The following is an 18,432-nucleotide window of genomic DNA, read 5'->3' as shown; positions in this document are numbered from 1 at the left end:
TTGGTAAGGGGGTAAAGGATTAAGGGGAGAATGCAGAAGTATGGATGAGAGGAAAAAAATAGCCACAATTTGAATGCTTGAGCAGATGATGGGCTGGAAGGCTTAATTCCACTCCTGAACATTGCGGTCTTTAAGATAACGATCTGAAGTTTACATGTTCCCCTTGAGGTCTGGTTTTCTCCTCCATCCCAAAAACACATGGATCAGTCGTCTGACTGACCACAGTAAATTGCCTCTAGTGCAGATTTCTGGCATGTTAGGATTGAGAACACATTACATAGATATAAGTGGGATTGATGTGATCACTCCAAGAGCCGGTGTGATGTGATGAGCTCAATGGCTTCTGTCGTGTGGATACAATGTAGAAATTGTGATCAGATCAGCCAGGGACAGGATATCATTCATAGCTGTTCCCCTGCCAGTAAATTTGCAGAATTTTACAGAGGAAGCAATGATGATACCTCTACTCTGCTCTGAGCTGCCTACTCTCTCAAAACATATAGAAGCCTACCCAGACCTCCATGCCCTTCCTGTTCCCCTCTGTTGCCTCCACTCACCTTCCTTTTCTATCATCTGAATCCTTTTGTTGTCTACACCAGTCACCTCCCAGTTACTGTCACTATCTCCATCTTTCCCTTCCCTACTGGGCTTCACCTGTCTATCAAACCTTCTTCACTTGGATGTATCTATCACTTGCTTTCTCCTGGCTCACCCAGCTTCACCTCTTTGCACTGGCTTTCTGTCCTCATGCAAGCTTTAGACTCAAAGCGTCGACCATCTCTTTGCCTCCAAATGATGTTGCGTGATTTATCTGTTCATGACTTCCTCCATTGCCACATTGAAGCAAGTCACAGATTGGAGGGGGAACATTTCATTTTTCATCTTGATAGCCTCCAACCTGATGACATGAATATCAACTTCTCTAACTTCTGGTAACCACTCCCCTCTGTATGTATTATGGATCTGTTACCCCTTTTCATTCTCCTCCCCACCCTTCCAACCTCCCTATCTCTATCACCTTCCTCCCTCTGGTTCCCTGCCTCCTTCCCTTTACTTCATGGTGTACTGTCCTCTCTTATCTTCCTTCTTTAGCCCTTTCCCTTCCCCATCTTGGGTGGCAGGATGGAGAAAATGTCCACCAAAGGGGGTGTAAGTTGCTCCTTCCCTCTGCTAGCCTGCAGGTCACCCTTGGGCAAGGTGTAGCATCTGCTGAGACCCCCGATCATGGTCACGTGAAGCCATGGGGATAGGTGGTGGATGGCCGTATGAGCAGCTGGTGCAGATTACAAGCCCTGACCATGCAACCACTGACACCAGGCAGACAATCTCTGAAGAGTATCGATAAAGGCTGGGGTCCGGTCACCTATCTTGTAAAGGCGTCACCCAGGAGAAGGCAATGGCAAACCACTTCTGTAGAAAAATTTGCCATGAACAATCATAGCCATGGGAAAGACCATGATCGCCCATGTCATACCACATGGCACATAACGAACGAACAATTTCCCCACATATCACCTCCCAGCTTCTCACATTATTCCCTTTTGTTCCCCTCCCCTGCTCTACTGCCTTTCCCCTTTCACATGTATTAACCTATCACTTGCTAGCTCTTGTTCCTTCCTCTCCCCCAATTCTTTTATTCTGGGTTCTGCCCCCTTCCTTTCCAGTCTTGATGAGGGGATCCCAGCCTGAATTATTAGCTGATTATTTCCCTCCATATATGCTGCCTGACTTCCTCCCATATCTGTGTTGATCCAGAATTCCTCCAGAAACTCACTTTATGCACATTATATTTTGTTATTATATCCTTTGTGTCTATATAGTGTCTGTTCATATTACAGAAGGATTGTATTTCTAAAATAAAGTCTGTATCACAATCTTCTAAAACGCAAACCCTATACAAAAACTGCAAAATTTGTTGTTTCTTTCATATTTGGTGTTAATTTAGTTATATTTTCTCACAAAGACTCTGTAGGTGTCAACTTCTCTTCCATATCTGCTCCTAATCCTCATGTTCAATATGTAAACTCTTTCCTTTGAGTCTGAAATCAAACATCAAGCAAGGTAAATATTTTTTCTGGAAGGACATTGATGAGCCAGATGGCTTTTTTGGTAGTTTATTGCTAACAGCTCAGATTTATTTAATTATCTGGATTTAAATTGCCTCACTGTCTCTGGTGGTATTTCAGTCCTTGTCTCCAGATCATTAGTCCAAGCTGATAGATGGAGGTCCAGCATTGTAACCATTGTTCTGTAGCTCTTACATGGAACAGTACAGCGCAGAAACAGGCCCTTCAGCCCACAATGTTGTGCTGAACCAGCTAAAAGTAAATCAAAAACCTCCAAAAACTAATCCCTCCTACCTACACGATATCCATAGTAGGGGGAATTAAAGGCTTATGGGGAAAAGGCAGGTAGGTGGAGATGAGTCCATGGCCAAATCAACCATGATCTTATTGAATGGTGGAGCAGACTCAACGGGCCAGATGGTCTACTCCTGTTCCTATTTCTTATGTTCTTATGTTCCATATCTGTTTGTCTTCCTCACATCCATGTGTGTATATAAACATCCCTATTTGCTTCTACTACCATAGCAGGCAGTGCATTCTAAGCATCTGCCACTCTCAGAGTAAAAAACTTATCCCCTTTGAATCAACCCCCTCTCAATTTAAGTACATGCCCTCTAGTATTAGACATTTCTGCCCTGGGAAAAAGATACTCCCTGTCTACTTTATCTATGCCTATTATAACCTTATAAACCTCTATCATATGAACTTCTCAGCTGAGACATCCCATAAAAGTCAGGGGAGCAGAACACTTCCAAAGAGCAAGAGGAGAGGGAAAATGACCTCTTTTGTGAGAGATGCTATGATGCTTGATTTTTAGCCACTGACAAACAAGTTCAGACAGAGGCTGAGGAACTGCTGCAAATGGTTAAGGCATAGAGATTGTACTTAGCCCGAGGCACTTCAGAGGACCTCTGCAAAGGCTGATAGTCAGACACGCAGAAGGGCAGACTGGCACACGGAAAGGCAAAGAAAGATAGATTGACAGGCAGGCAGACAGAAAAACAAGGAAGACAGACATACAAGCAGACAGACAAATAAAGACAACCTGAAGACAGTCAAGTGGACTGACAGACAAGAAAAGTAAGAAGGAAAGAAGACAGATAGACAAGCTAGCATTAGTGTAGCACCTTTCCCATCCTGAGCTGTTGGGAACAGCAGTGATTGAATGAGTCACTGCTATAATGTGGAGCAGACAGCAGCTGGTTTGTATGTGCCAAGCTCTCAAAGTGGGTCATAATAATGACTTGATCCAGTTAACCAAGACAAAAGCAAAGTATACCAGAAGTCAGAAATCTGAAAATAAGTTAGGCAGAACAATCTTTCTGTGTAAGATGTTGGTGAATTGAGCAAGGCATGAACTTGGGTGCAGATGGAATCTGCACAGTACAGTCAGATGGGAGGGAGTGTTCCATCCATCACACGTAATTTTTGGATATTATAAAGTTAGTTGCTGACAAGAAGCTCACAAGGAAACCAGGCAATTACCATTTTTATGAGGACATGAAAAATCTGCAGATGCTCAAAATCTGAAAGAAATGGCTATCACAAGAGGGCATAGTTTGAAGGTGCTGGGGAGTAGGTACAGAGGAGATGTCAGGGGTAAGTTTTTTTACTCGGAGAGTGGTGAGTGCGTGAAATGGACTGCCAGCAATGGTGGTGGAGGCAGGTACGAAAGGGTCTTTTAAGAGACTCTTGGATAGGTACACGGGGCTTAGAAAAATAGAGGGCTATGGATAATTCTGGATAATTTCTAAAGTAATTAGAAATGTTTGGCACAGCATTGTGGGCCGAAGGGCCTGTATTGTGCTGTAGGTTTTTCTATGTTTCTAAATCAAAAATTGTTCAGTACGTCAGGCAGTATCTGTACAGTCAATGTCTTGTGAGAATAGTGACCACATGCACATATGGCAATAAACACCTTCAACTGAGCTCAGGGTGATTTGTGATCAGATTTGGCCGTGGAGAGAATTATGTGTGTTGGAGTTTGTAACAAAACTCTGTGCAACACACAAAATGCTGGAGGAACTCAGCAGGCCAGGCAGCATCAATGGGGAAAAGAAAGTACAGTTCACATTTCGGGCCTAAACCCTTCGGCAGGACGAGAGGAAAAAAAAGCTGAGGAGTAGATTGAAAAGGTGGGGGGAGGGAGAGAGCACTACCAGGTGATAGGTGAAACCTGGAGGGGGGAGGGATGAAGTAAAGAGCTGGAAAATTGGTTGGTGAGATGAGGTGAGAGATGGGAAATGGAGAAGGAAGGGTGGGGAGTTCGGGGGGAATTACCGGAAGTTTGAGAAATGGATGTTCATGCCATCGGGTTGGAAGCTACCCAAATGGACTATAAGGTGTTGTTCCTCCAACCTGAGTATGGCCTCATCACAAAGGTGGAGGAGGCCGTGGATGGACATATCTGAATGGGAATCAGAAGTGGAATTAAAATGGGTGGCCACTGGGAGATCCCTCTTGATCTGGCGGACGGAGCATAGATGCTCAGTGAAGTAGTCTCCCAATCTACATTGAGTCTCACCGATGTACAGAAGGCCACAGTGTGAGCACTGTACACAGTAAGTGACCCCAACAGACTCGCATGTGAAGTGTTGCCTTACCTGGAAGGACTTTTTAGGGCCCTGGATGGTAGTGAGGGAGGAGGTGGCCCCTCCCCCCTCCCCCTCACTATTTCCCCATCCCCTTTTCCCTCTCTCACCTCATCTCACCAATCAATCTCCCAGCTCTTTACTTCATCCCTCCCCCCTCCAGGTTTCACCTATTACCTGGTAGTTCTCTTTCTCCTCCCTCCACCTTTTAAATCTACTCCTCTGTTTTTTTTCCCCAGTCCTGCCGAAGAGTTTTGGCCCAAAACGTTGACTGTACTTTTTTCTATAGATACTGCCTGGCCTGCTGAGTTCCTCCAGCATTTTGTGTGTGTTGCAGATTTTCTCTTGGTGGTTTAAACAAAACTCAGTCATGTCATTAGAACACGGAAAGCATATCAAATAAGGTATTTTGTTGTTGTAATTTGTGTTAGATTTTAAGATAATTCAGCTATAATTTATTTATAATTCATTGTGTCATCCACAGTAGAATAGCGGTTGGCACCATGCTTTACAGTGGAGGCAGACTGGGTTCGTTTCTTACCGCTGCCCGTAAGGAGTTTGTACATTCTCCCTGTGACCATGTGGGTTTCCTCTGGGTGCTCCAGTTTCCTCCCACAGCCCAAAAACGTACCAGTTGGTAGGTTAGCTGGTCGTTGTAAATGATTAGGCTAGGGTTAAGCCGGGGGATTGCTGGGCAGCATGGGTGGAAGGGCCTATTCCATGCTATATCTCACGAAGTAAATAAATATTTAATTGCATTATTTTATATTATCTTAGTTATGATTTTAAATCAGCTTCTCCTTGGTACAGTGCTTCATAGTAGATTTAATAAATATTTTAAGAGTTCTGGGTTGCATGGATTCTGAGTTTTGACTAGTTAGTCTTGACCTGGACGGGTTCAGGATGAACTTAGAAATTAATTATAAAATACAACATGAAGCATTTGTATCAACATTGATAGACTCATTCGTTGCAAAACCATAGACAGAAAGAACTCCGGAATGTAACTACAATTGGTGTTTGCCCAGTTCCTATGAACCATGATGTACTCACAGCCGTAGGCAGCTTTCAAGGTGAGCACAGTGTTAACATAAGCCCCTCAAAAGCTGAGTTTATTCTCATCGGCATGTGTGCAATGAAAAATTAACCATTAGCAGCAAAACAGGCACATAGCAGCAATGGTTCATTTAGTATCAAAGTACGTGTCCATATACAGCTCTGAGATTCGTCTTCTCCAGATAGCCACCAAACAAAGAAAGACCATGAAAGTCATTCAGAGAGAAACATCAAACGCACCCCCACACAGAAAGAACATCCCGATCATCAACCCCTTTACCCTGCCCCACACAAAGCAGAACGAACATTGACCGCCCCCAAACATCTCTCTCCCCGCACAAAAAAACCAGAAGGTAACATCATCCCCCCCAAAACTCTCCCCTCACACAAAAACCTAAAAACTAGAAGTCTGAAGAAGTCCACAATACATAACGCAGAACCACTGTAACATCTTCCTTTGTCAACAAAAGGGAGAGACTCCGCACGAGGGCAAAGGGCAACTCACCTCATATAAGCAACATTCACAATAGAAATATAAATAAACACATTTTCAAAAACATGACAAAAAGAACAGAAACAACATCCACTTTAGTGCAGAGTGACCAGAGCATCGTAGGTGTGGCTAATCTGTATTTATTAGGATAGAAGAGAAGCAACTGTTCTTGAACCGGCTGGTGGGGTATTTCAGGCTTCCGTATCTCCTGCCCAATAGTAGCTGTGCACAGATGGCATGGCTCAGGCGATGCAGTCACAGATGATGGTTTTAATTCAATTCCATTTCCCAGTCCCGTTGCAACGTGTCAGTCCATGGCCGCCTCTGTGTCAAGATGAGGCCACCATCGGGGAGGAAGGAGCAACACCTTATATTTTGTCTCTGTAGCCTCCAACTTGATGGCATGCATATTGATTTCTCCTTCCAGTTAAAAATAATCATCCTCCTCCTTCCTCTATTCCCCGGTCTGATCTTTTATCTCTTCTCACCTACCAGTTATTTCCCCCGGGTCCCTGCCTCCTTCCCTTTCTCCTATTGTCCACTCTTCTCTCCCAACAGATTCCTTCTTCTCCAGCCCTTGACCTTTCCCACCCATCTGGCTTCACCTATCACCTTCCAGCTAGAAACTCCCCCTCTCCCCACCTTTTCATTTTGGCATTTGAATTGCCATACAAGATCATGATGCAAACAGTCCGCTGCTGAGCACAGCAGTCTTCATACCCACCCAGTGAACTGGACCGTAGAGCTCAAAGCAACACATACGTGTTGGAAGGAGGAGGAGAAGAGGTACCCAATGTCTATTGGATAATATAAGAGATGTGTTCTCAAGATCAGGACTAGTCAAGACCAAGATAAATAGAAACTTCTTCCTACAGAACATTACGTAGAATTCTCTGTCCCTGGGAGTTGTGAGGTCAGATCATCAGAAGTATTTGAACATAAGAAATAGGAGTAGGCCATCCAACCCATTGAGCCTACCCCACCATTCAATAAGATTGTGGCTGATCTGTCCTTAAACTCAGCTCCATCTACCTGTGTTTTCCCATGACCCTTAATTCCCCTACTATGTAAAAATCTATATAACTGTATCTTAAATATATTTAGTGCAGAAGCCTCAACTGCTTCCCTGGGCAGAGAATTCCACAGATTCACCACTCTCTGGGAAAAACAGTTTCCCTTCATCTCTATCTTAAATCTTCTCCCCTGAATCTTGAGGCAATGTCCCTTAGTTCTAATCTCACCTACCAATGGAAACTTTCCTACTTCTACCTTATCTATCCCTTTCAAAATCTTGTACATTTCTATCAGATCCCCTCTCATTCTTCTGAATTCCAGAGAGCATAGTCCCAGGTGACTCAATCTCTCCTAACCCCTTCATCTCTGGGATCAACCTGGCGAATCTCCTCTGCACTGCCTCCAAAGCCAGTATATCCTTCCTGAAGTATGGAGACCAGAACTGCACACAGTACTCCAGGTGCGGCCTCACCAGTACCCTGTATAGTTGCAGCATGACCTCCCTGCTCTTGAATTCAATTCCTCTAGCAATGAAGGCCAACATTCCATTTGCCTTCTTAATAACCTGTTGTACCTACAAGCCAACTTTTTGCGATTCATGAACAAGCACTCCCAAGTTCCTCTGCACAACAGCATGCTGCAATCTTTCACCATTTAAATAATAATCTGCTCTTCTATTATTCCTTCCAAAGTGGATGATCTCGCATTTACCAACATTGTATTCCATCTGCCAGACCTTAGCCCACTCACTTAACCTATCTATATCCCTCTGCAGACTCTCCTCCTCCTCTGTACTGTTTGCTTTTCCATTCAGTTTAGTGTCATCAGCAAATTTTGCTATGCAAGATTTGAAGTGCAAGTAGATATATTTCCATGAGATCAGAGAATCAGAATCGGGTTTGTTATCACCGGCATGTGATGTGAAATTTGCTAACTTAGCAGCAGCAGTTCAATGCAATACATAATCTAGCAGAGAGAATAAATAAATAAATATATAAATAAATAAACAAGTAAATCAATTACACATATTGAATAGATTAAAAAATTGTGCAGAAACAGAAATACTGTATATTAAAAAAAGTGAGGTAGTGTCCAAAATTCAATGTCTATTTAGGAATCAGATGGCAGAGGGGAAGAAGCTATTCCTGAATCGCTGAGTGTGTCCCTTCAGGCTTCTGTACCTCCTACCAGATGGCAACAGTCAGAAAAGGGCATGCCCTGGGTGCTGGAGGTCTTTAATAATGGACACTGCCATTCTGAGGCACCGCTCCCTGAAGATGTCCTGGGTACTTTGTAGGCAGTACCCAAGATGGAGCTGACTAGATTTACAACCTTCTGCAGCTTCTTTTGGTCCTGTGCAGTAACCCCTCGACAGTGATGCAGCCTGTCAGAATGCTCTCCACGGTACAACTATAGAAGTTTTTGAGTGTATTTGTTAACATGCCAAATTTCTTCAAACTCCTAATAAAGTACAGCTGCTGTCTTGCCTTCTTTATAAACTACATCGATATGTTGGGACCAGGTTAGATCCTCAGAGATCTTGACACCCAGGAACTTGAAGCTGCTCACTCTCTTCACTTCTGATCCCTCTGTGAGGATTGGTATGTGTTCCTTCGTCTTACCCTTCCTGAAGTTCACAATCAGCTCTTTTGTCTTACTGACATTGAGTGCCAGGTTGTTGCTGCGGCACCACTCCACTAGTTGGCATATATCACTCCTGTATGCCCTCTCGTCACCACTTGAGATTCTACCAACAATGGTTGATTTGTCAGTAAATTTATAGATGGCATTTGAGCTATGCCTAGCCACACAGTCATCTGTATATAGAGTGGAGCAGTGGCTAGGCACACACCCCTGAGGTGCACCAGTGCTGATCATCAGTCAGGAGGAGATGTGGACAGATTGTGGTCTTCCGGTTAGGAAATCAAGGATCCAATTACAGAGGGAGGTACAGATGCCCAGGTTCTGGAACTTCTCAATCAGGAGTCTGGGAATTATGGTATTAAATGCTGAGCTATCGTTGATGAACAGCATCCTGATGTAGGTGTTGAGGGCTATGAAGATTTGGTACTGAGGAGTTGAGAGTTGGGGTGTAAATCATATTAATTGGTAGAGTAGGGTAGCCTACCCCTGCTCCTTTCTGGTAATCTTGTGGTCTTGACAATTTATCAGACAACAAAATGGAGGCAATTTCAAACCAATCTTTTTATTGAAAACCTAATAAAGTCAATATATTCTGAAAAGGGAGTATTTAAATAGGCCAGGAAACAGAACATCACAGAAACTTCTACAAGTTCTCCCAATAAGAGCAGAATTATTACCCCAGTAAAATGCAGCAAGTGAGGATTAGCTACATGCAGGGTAGTGCATTCACTATACTGACCGAGCATTTACCCAATCATCTCCTCTTTGATCAGGTTAACAATGGCATCATATTCAGCCAATAGGGAAATGAGAAGAGGGAGGCTGAATTTGTTAAGTGCCTTTAACAAATGACACTCTGTTACAGCAAGTGAAGTAATTTGCAAACTGCAAGATAATAATGAGCAGATAATCTGTTTTAGTCAAACAGTAGTTGAATAGTAATTATTAGCCAGTTACAACAAAGTGATAGTCAGGATTTGCAAACTTGGGGGAGATTAGTCATCATTAGGATGCAGAGCAGCCAATAATTAAAGATGTTTACTTCTGCTGCATTGGTAAGTGCATGAATGAAAATCTACCTATAAGGAAGTGCCCAAATCTAGAATTCAACATACATTAATCACACAATCGAAGTATTTCTTTGCAATTACCAATGTGCAGAATAACATCCTTCTGGAGAACACACACAAATATTATTGCAACTAATTATTGCAACTGGAGGCCAAGTCTCTGGATGCATTCAAGAGAGAGTTAGATAGAGCTCTTGTAGATAGCGGGGTCAAGGGATATGGGGAGAGGGCAGGAACGGGGTACTGATTGTGTATGATCAGCCATGATCACATTGAATGGCGGTGCTGGCTAGAAGGGCCAAATGGCCTACTCCTGCACCTACTGTCTATTGTCTAACTAGTTAATCGTTGCTGGCTGTGACAAACAAACCAAACTGGAGGGAACTTTGATAAGTGAGGCACTTCTTCAAGAAGAAGAAGGCCTTCAGGGTTCGGCCTAATTCTCATAACGAAGACTTCTGGTATTGATCCTCATGGAGGAGATGAGGGTAGAGATGCCATGCAGACCTGTAGAGTAACTAATTGAAATGGGCTGGGAAAATGTGGTGATTTGTACAGGAACTACAAGAGTCAATTTGTATTCCACAGCCTCATAACTTGAGGAGCAGTGAAATATCCTACATGTCTTAAGAGAACTGGGGGCTGTGAAGGTACAAGCTGTGGGAATGCAGAGAGCGTGAGGGATAGAAAAGTAAATAGATAGACACAGAGAGGGACAAAGAGGTATAAAGAGGAGAACCAGAAAGGGTAGTGATTTTTTTGGTTTATCCATTTATTTACAGGCCTTTCCCAGGTAATAACAGTGTTCCATTCCTGTCAACTGCTCATAATCTGAACAGTTTGCAAGTCGGAAATGCGGTTGCCCTTCAATATATTAAATAAAAACAAGAGTCAACCAAGGGCAGTGTTCAGTTACACCAGAGCATTTAATTCAACCATTCAGCTGTTTCTGGAAAACATCTTATCCAAATGTATCACAGCTTGAAATGGCAACTGCTCTACTGAAACCACATGAAACTGCAGAGTTGTGGACACATTGTAATTAGCCTCCCTTCCCTGCACTCTGCCTACACTTCTGGCTGCCTTGGGAAAGCACGCAGACATAGTCAAAGACCCCACAGACCCCAGACATTCTCTCTTCTCCCCTCACCCATCAGGCAGAAGATACAAAAACCTGAAAGCACGTACCACCAGTCTCAGGGACAGACTCTGCAGTGTCTCATTTTCATAAGACAACTGAAAAATCCCCAATTATTATAAGGAGAACTGTTGACCCCGTAGTCTATCTCCATGACCCTGCATCATGTTGTCCAGCCTGCACTGTGCTAACTCTATAGCTGTAACACTTTATTTGTTTTGCTTTTTCCTTTACTACCTCGACGTACAGATTTGATTTAAAAAAAAGATCTGTATGAATGGCATGCAAAACAAGGTTTTTGTATGTGACATTAATAAACCAAGTTTCAAGAATACCAAATTTCAATTCAAACTTAAATTCATTTATTTCTCACACGTACATTAAAACATACAGCGAAATGTTTTGCTTGCGTTAACAGCCAACAAAATCTAAGGATGTGCTGGGACAGGTGTCACCATACATTCTAGTGGCCGAAATGGCATGTCCACAAAGGACCTTGTACCTTGTTGTATGCAGGTCTATTGAAACAGCCTTCCACCTGATACTAACGCACATAACATATCTATGCTAATGACTGGAAGTTGCATTTGATCATGAGGAATTATGATCTTATAACATAAAGTGTATCAGACAGCTGACCTGAATACCTGACAGGAGAGGGAGAAAGAGCTAGTTTACTTGCTCAGGCTGGGTGGGAGATGGAGGCGGGAGAAAGTGCAAAGCCTATCCTTAGATCAAAGGGAAGGTTGGACTAAGACACATCATTTTAGATTAAAGGTGAGAACTCTCAGTCACCGGGGGCCACTGCATTCAGGAGTGGTCAGTCACCAGCAGGTGCTGGCTGAGATAAGGACTGCCCTCAGGGATGGGTGACCTAGAAGAAGTCAGGATTATTGAATTGTCAGTGGCATGACTCTCCACATGGTTCATGAGTATAGTCAGAGTTAGCTTATTGCACTGAGAGGCAGAGAGAAAAGAAAGTGTCCACTGTGGCATAAGAAATGTTATTATTTCTCAGCTTCAAGTAAAGATATTTCATTGCAGATTTTTAAAAATCATTTACTAAAAATCAGAAGTGCTACACAATTGGTGGTAATTGTACTACCTGCCCATTTTAATTATGGGTAGACACTGCGAGAAACCAGTGCTGTAGGGTTGAGTCCTATGTCCTGTTAAACAAGAGAATAGCAGTGATATACTGTAGATGTCTTCAAATGCATACTAATGCTTACAGATGATCATGCATTGGAACATCAAGATATGATTAATTTAGAGCACAACATTTATTTAATTGTACAGTCACAGGATGTGGCCATTTATTGGCAAGGCCAGCATTTATTGCTTGCCCCAGTCTACCTGCTGAAAATAGGAGCTGGGGCATTTTGGGTTCATTCACATTGGTGGGCCTGGAGGCACATACAGTCGGTAATTACTAGTTGGTAATTGCCCACATAGTTTATAATTGTCACAAACACTGAGATACAGTGAAAGGCTTTGTTCTGCATGCCATCCATACAGATCAATTCATCACATCAACCCATTGAGGTAGTATGAAGGAAAAACAATACCAGAATGCAGAATATTGCATTAGAGTGACAGAGAAAGTTCAGTGCAGGCAGACAATATCATGCAAAGCCATGATGAAGTTGATTGTGAGTCAATCTTACTGTACAAAAGGTCTATTCAATAGTCTTATAACATCGGGATAGGAGCTATTCTTGAGCCTGGTGATAGATACATGTTTTCAGGGTTTTGTATCTTCTGTCAATGGGAGAGGGGACTGGATGATATTTGCTGCTTTAAGAATCCATAGAGGAGAGACAGATACTGATGATGTGCTAGGCTGTGTCCACAACTCTGCGTAGTTTATTGTGGTCATGGGCAGAGCAGTTGCCATTCCAAGTTGAGATACATCTGGATAAGGTGCTTTCTAGAAATAGCTGAATGATTGAGTTAAATGTCCTAGTGCAATTGAACACTGCCCTTGATTGATACATCCAGATAGGATGTTTTCTATAGTGCATCCATAAAAATGGTAAGGATACAGATTAAAACAGTTCAGATAGCAGACTGCATTCCTTAAAGGCACTGGTGAACCACATGTGTTTCAACAACACCGGACAGGTTCAGAACCACCATTCCTGTTAATAACTTTTTAAAATCCATTTTCCGGTTACTTAGTCAAAAGCAAACTCCTACATTGCTAATATGGGGGTGGGTGGGGGCCACTGCACAGGATTGTAGTAAGCTGCACAGAGTTGTAAAATTAGTCAGCTCCATCATGAGTCCTGGCCTCTCTGATATCCAAAACATCTTCAAAGTGTAATGCCACAGACAATGGCTTCCATCACCAAGGACCCCCACCGCCCAGGACATACCCTCTTTTCATTGTTACCATCAGGTAGGAGGTACTGAAGTCTGAAGGCACACACTCAGCGACTCAGGAACAGCTTCCCCCCTACCATCTGATTTCTGAATGGACATTGAACCCATGAACATTACCTCACTACTTTTTTAAATTTCTGTTTTTGCACTACTTACCTTAATTTAACTATTTAATATGCATATATCTACTTACTGTAATTAAGTATTTTATATTGATAATGTATTGCATAATAAAGCTGACACAAATTTAACAAATCTCATAACACATGGTGGTGATATTAAACCTGACTCTGATCTGATTGCCGTAGTGAAATTTGAACCTGTATCAGGGGCTGGTGAACAATCCTATTAAACCTGTAAGCAACCTGCCTCTAACAAAACAAAAGTGGGTTGTATCACCAGGTCCTGTATTTGTATTGTATAACCTGGTTCAAAATAAACCAGCAGAAGCCCATGAAAAGTTTCACTAAGTCAATGTGTGGAGTTTTTTCATCATAAACTACATATTTAGCGATAGAGATAGGTACAATTCTCTGCCTAGATTAACGACTGGAGCTATGTAAACAGTCTCCAATAAATCAATCAATATGTTCCACTAACAATCTCCACTAAATCTTTGGATGGGTTTATAATCAATCCCCACTAAATCAATGGGTCAATTCCATAACTTATCTCCACTACACTAATAGGCAGGGTCTCTACTCAGTCTCCACAAAGTCAAATGCTGGGAGGCATAGCCAGATTCCCACTGTCTGCATTGGTGCCCAATTACATTCCTCATTTAAAAATTTTGCTAGGGGTTTCTGATGGAGGCAAGTAACGAGTCACCTTAAAGTAAAACCAGAAATTGCTGGAAGTACTCAGCAGGTCATGCAGCAACTGTAGTGACAGAAACAGTTCATGAATATCTGGTCAAATTATCAAATGATTATACACTAAAAATTTAACTCTGTTTTCCTCTTCAAGAGTCTTCCTGGCCTGCAGACCATTCCCAGTTTTATTTTGCTTCCATTTCAGGTTTCCAGCTTTTGCAGTGCCACACATTAGGATTTTGCTTGCCTGATGTCTCCTTTCACTTTCACTTCTCTTGGTGAAAGACCATCAATTTTCTGAGTTGTTCCTCTTAACACAGGGACCTCAAAAGCCTGATGGATGACTGCTTTAGAAATGGCTGGATACATGTACTGCATGATTGATGGCCAGAACTAAATCCTCTTCATCCCAGCTAATGACAACTCTTCCATGTTTAAAATCATTTAAACCCCTGCCACTTATCACCAACATTTCTTAATTTCTACCACGGCAATGCATCTGTCATTGTTCAGCTCTACAGTGCAATTAGCCCCAATCCCTCTTAATACCATCAATCTCCTGTATGCTAATTGCCTGACCTGTGAATTTTATAAGACCATGTCTAATATACCTGATATCATTAAAACATTATATGAACAGAAGAGTTCCCTGCAGATTGTTCCTCATTGCTGTGCCTAAGAAACTGCAAAACTTTAATCCAAGCAGATAATCCATTAACAACTTTATTTAACTGCCCCATGTGAGGTACTTTGTCAAATGTTTTCCTGAAATCCATGTGGACCCTAACTGATAGGAAGCCTTTACTCAAAGGAGAATCAGTGATAGAACATAGAACATTGCAGCACAGTACAGGCCTTTCAGCCCACGATGTAGTATTGACCTTTAAACCCACCCTAACATCAATCTAATGCTTCCATTTTTCTATCACCCATGTGCCTATCAAAAATGTCCCTAATGTATCTGACTCCAGCATCATCCCTGGTCGTGTATTCCAAGCAACCACCTCTCTTTGTGTAAAAATCTAACCTCTGACATCCCCTTCTACTTTCCTTCAGTCACCTTAAAGAAATGTACCCTCATTTTAGCCATTTCCATTCATCTATGCCTCTTATCATCTTTAACACTTCTATTAAGTCGCCTCTCATCCTCCTTCATTCCAGAGAAAAAAGCTCTTGCTTGCTCAACTATCCCGATGAGACATGTTCTCTAATCCAGGCACAATCCTGGTGAATTTTATTTGCACTCTCTCGAAAGCTTCCACATCCTTCCAATAAAGAGACAGCCAGAAATGAACATAATACTCTATCTGGGAAGAAGACCTTGAAGCAACCAAATGATTGTTTGAAGTAAAAATACTATCCATCATTCTTCCATTAAAGAAATGTCTGACCTGTAGATTTTCTCTTCACTAGTTCATAGAACTGTGTACAGATTGTGGTCACTCTGATCTGGGAAGGATGTTGTAAAACAGGAAAGGCTGAAATAAGATTTACAAAATTATTACCAGGCCTGGAGATCTGAGATATAAGGAGAGGTTGGCTAGGCTGGGACATCTTTCCCTGGAGTACAGCAGGCTGAGTGGTGACCTTATGAAAGTTTATAAAATCAAGAGGGGCAAAGATAAGATCACCGTAGGCCTAAAAGATCCAGGTTTAGGGGGAAGAGGAAAGATTTAAAAGGAACCAGAGAAGCAACTTTTTCACACAGAGAGGGGTGGTAAACAGAATGCATTACCAAGGATGATAATCAAGGCAGATGAAAAAAGACAGGAACATGACTAAGCAAAGAATGGCATGGATCAGTACTTGGAGCTATCATGTTGTGCCCATTACAGAGACTTGGCTGGCTTGGGCAGGAATGGTTGCTTCAAGTGTCAGGCTTTAAATGTTTCAGAAAGGATAGAGAGGGAGGCAAAAGAGGTAGGGACGTGGCACTGTTGATCAGAGATAGTGTCACAGCTGTAAGAAAGGAGGAAGACATGAAGTGATTGTCTACATAGTCTCTGTGGATGGAAGTTAGGAACAGTAAGGTGTCAATAACTCTACTGGGTGTTTTTTATATACCACCCAATAGTAACAGGAACATTGAGGAGCGGATAGGGAGACAGATTCTGGAAAGGTGCTAAAATAACAGGGTTGTCATGGTGGGATATTTTAATTTCCCAAATATTGATTGGCATGTCCCTAGAGCAAGGGGTTTAGATGAGGTGGAGTTTGTTAGGTGTGTTCAAGAATGTTTCTTGACACAATATGTAGATAAGCCTACAAGAGCAGAGGCTGTACTTGATCTGGTATTGGGAAATGAACCTGGTCAGGTGTCAGATCTTGCAGTGGGAGAGCATCTTGAAGATAGTGATCACAATTCTATCTCCTTTACCATAACATTGGAGAGGGATAGGAACAGACAAGTTCAGAAAGCGTTTCATTGGGGAAGTAAGGGGAAATATGAGGCTATCAGGAAGGAACTTGGAAGCATAAATTGGGAACAGATGTTCTCAGGGAAATGTACGGAAGAAATGTGGCAAATGTTCAGGGGATATTTGCGTGGCGTTCTGCATGGGTACTTTCCAATGAGACGGAAAGGAAGGTAGGGTACAGCAACCATGGTGTACAAAGGCTGTTGTAAATCTAGTCAAGAAGAAAAGAAGAACTTATGAAAGGTTCAAAAAGCTAGGTAATGATAGAGAGCTAGATTATCAGGCTAGCAGGAAGGAACTCAAGAAAAAAATCAGGAGATCCAGAAAGGGCCATATGAAGGCCTTGGCAGACAGGATTAAGGAAAACCCCAAGGCATTCTACAAATATGTGAAAAAGAAGAGGATAAGACGTGAGAGAATAGGACCAATCAAGTGTGACAGTGGAAAAATGTGTATGGAACCGGAGGAGATAGCAGAGGTACAGACTTAATGAGTACTTTGCTTCAGTATTCACTACGGAAAAAGGATCTTGGCGATTGTAGTGCTGAGTTGCAGTGGACTGAAAAGCTTGCACATGTAGATTTTAAGAAAGAGGATGTGCAGGATCTTTTGGAAAGTATCAAGTTGGATAAGTCACTGGGACCGGACAAGATGTACTCCAGGCTGCTGTGGGAGGTGAGGGAGGAGACTGCTGAGCCTCTGGCAATGATCTTTGCATCATCAATGGGGACAAGAGAGGTTCCAGAGGATTGGAGGGTTGCAGATGTTGTTCCATTGTTCAAGAAAGGGAGTAGAAATAGTCTAGGAAATTATAAACCAGTGAGTCTTACTTCAGTGGTTGCTAAGTTGATGGAGAAGATCCTTGAGAGGCAAGATTTATGAACATTTGGAGAGGCATAATATGATTAGGAATAGTCAGCATGGCTTTGTGAAAGGCACGTCGTGCCTTACTAGCCTGATTGAATTTTTTGAGAATGTAACTAAACACATTGATGAAGGTAGAGCAGTAGATGTAGTGTATATGGATTTCAGTAAGTCATTTGATAAGGTACCCCATGCAAGGCCTATTGAGAAGGTAAGGAGGCATGGGATCCAAGGGGAAATTGCTTTGTGGATCCAGAACTGGTTTGCCCATAAAAGGCAAAGAGTGGTTGTACACAGGTCATTTTTTGCATGGAGGTCAGTCACCAGTGGTGTGCCTCAGGGATCTGTTCTGGGACCACTATTCTTCATGATTTTTATAAATGACCTGGATGAGGAAGTGGAGGGATGGGTTCATAAATTTGCTGATGACACAAAGGTTGGAGGTGTTGTGGATAGTGTGGAGGGCTGTCAGAGGTTACAGCAAGACATTTATAGGATGCAAAAATGGGTTAAGAAGTGGCAAATGGAGTTCAACCCAGATAAGTGTGAGGTGGTTCATTTTGGTATGTCAAATATGATGACAGAGTATAGTTTTAATGACTCTCGGCAGTGTGGAGGATCAGAGGGATCTTGGGGTCCGAGTCCATAAGACACTCAAAGCAGCTGCACAGCTTGACTCTGGTTAGGAAGGCATACGGTGCACTGGCCTTCATCAATCGTGGGATTGAGTTTAGGAGCCGAGAGGTAATGTTGCAACTACATAGAACCCTGGTCAGACCCCACTTGGAGAACTGTGCTCAATTCTGGTCGCCTCACTACAGGAAGGATGTGGAAATTATAGAAAGGGTGCAGAGGAGATTTAAAGGACATTGCCTGGATTGG

This window comes from Hemitrygon akajei, chromosome 9 (genome assembly GCF_048418815.1).
Source record: "Hemitrygon akajei chromosome 9, sHemAka1.3, whole genome shotgun sequence".
NCBI classification, from domain to species: Eukaryota; Metazoa; Chordata; class Chondrichthyes; order Myliobatiformes; family Dasyatidae; genus Hemitrygon; species Hemitrygon akajei.
The sequence above is the reverse complement of the archived record's forward strand: the minus strand, read 5'-3'. Positions refer to the sequence as shown.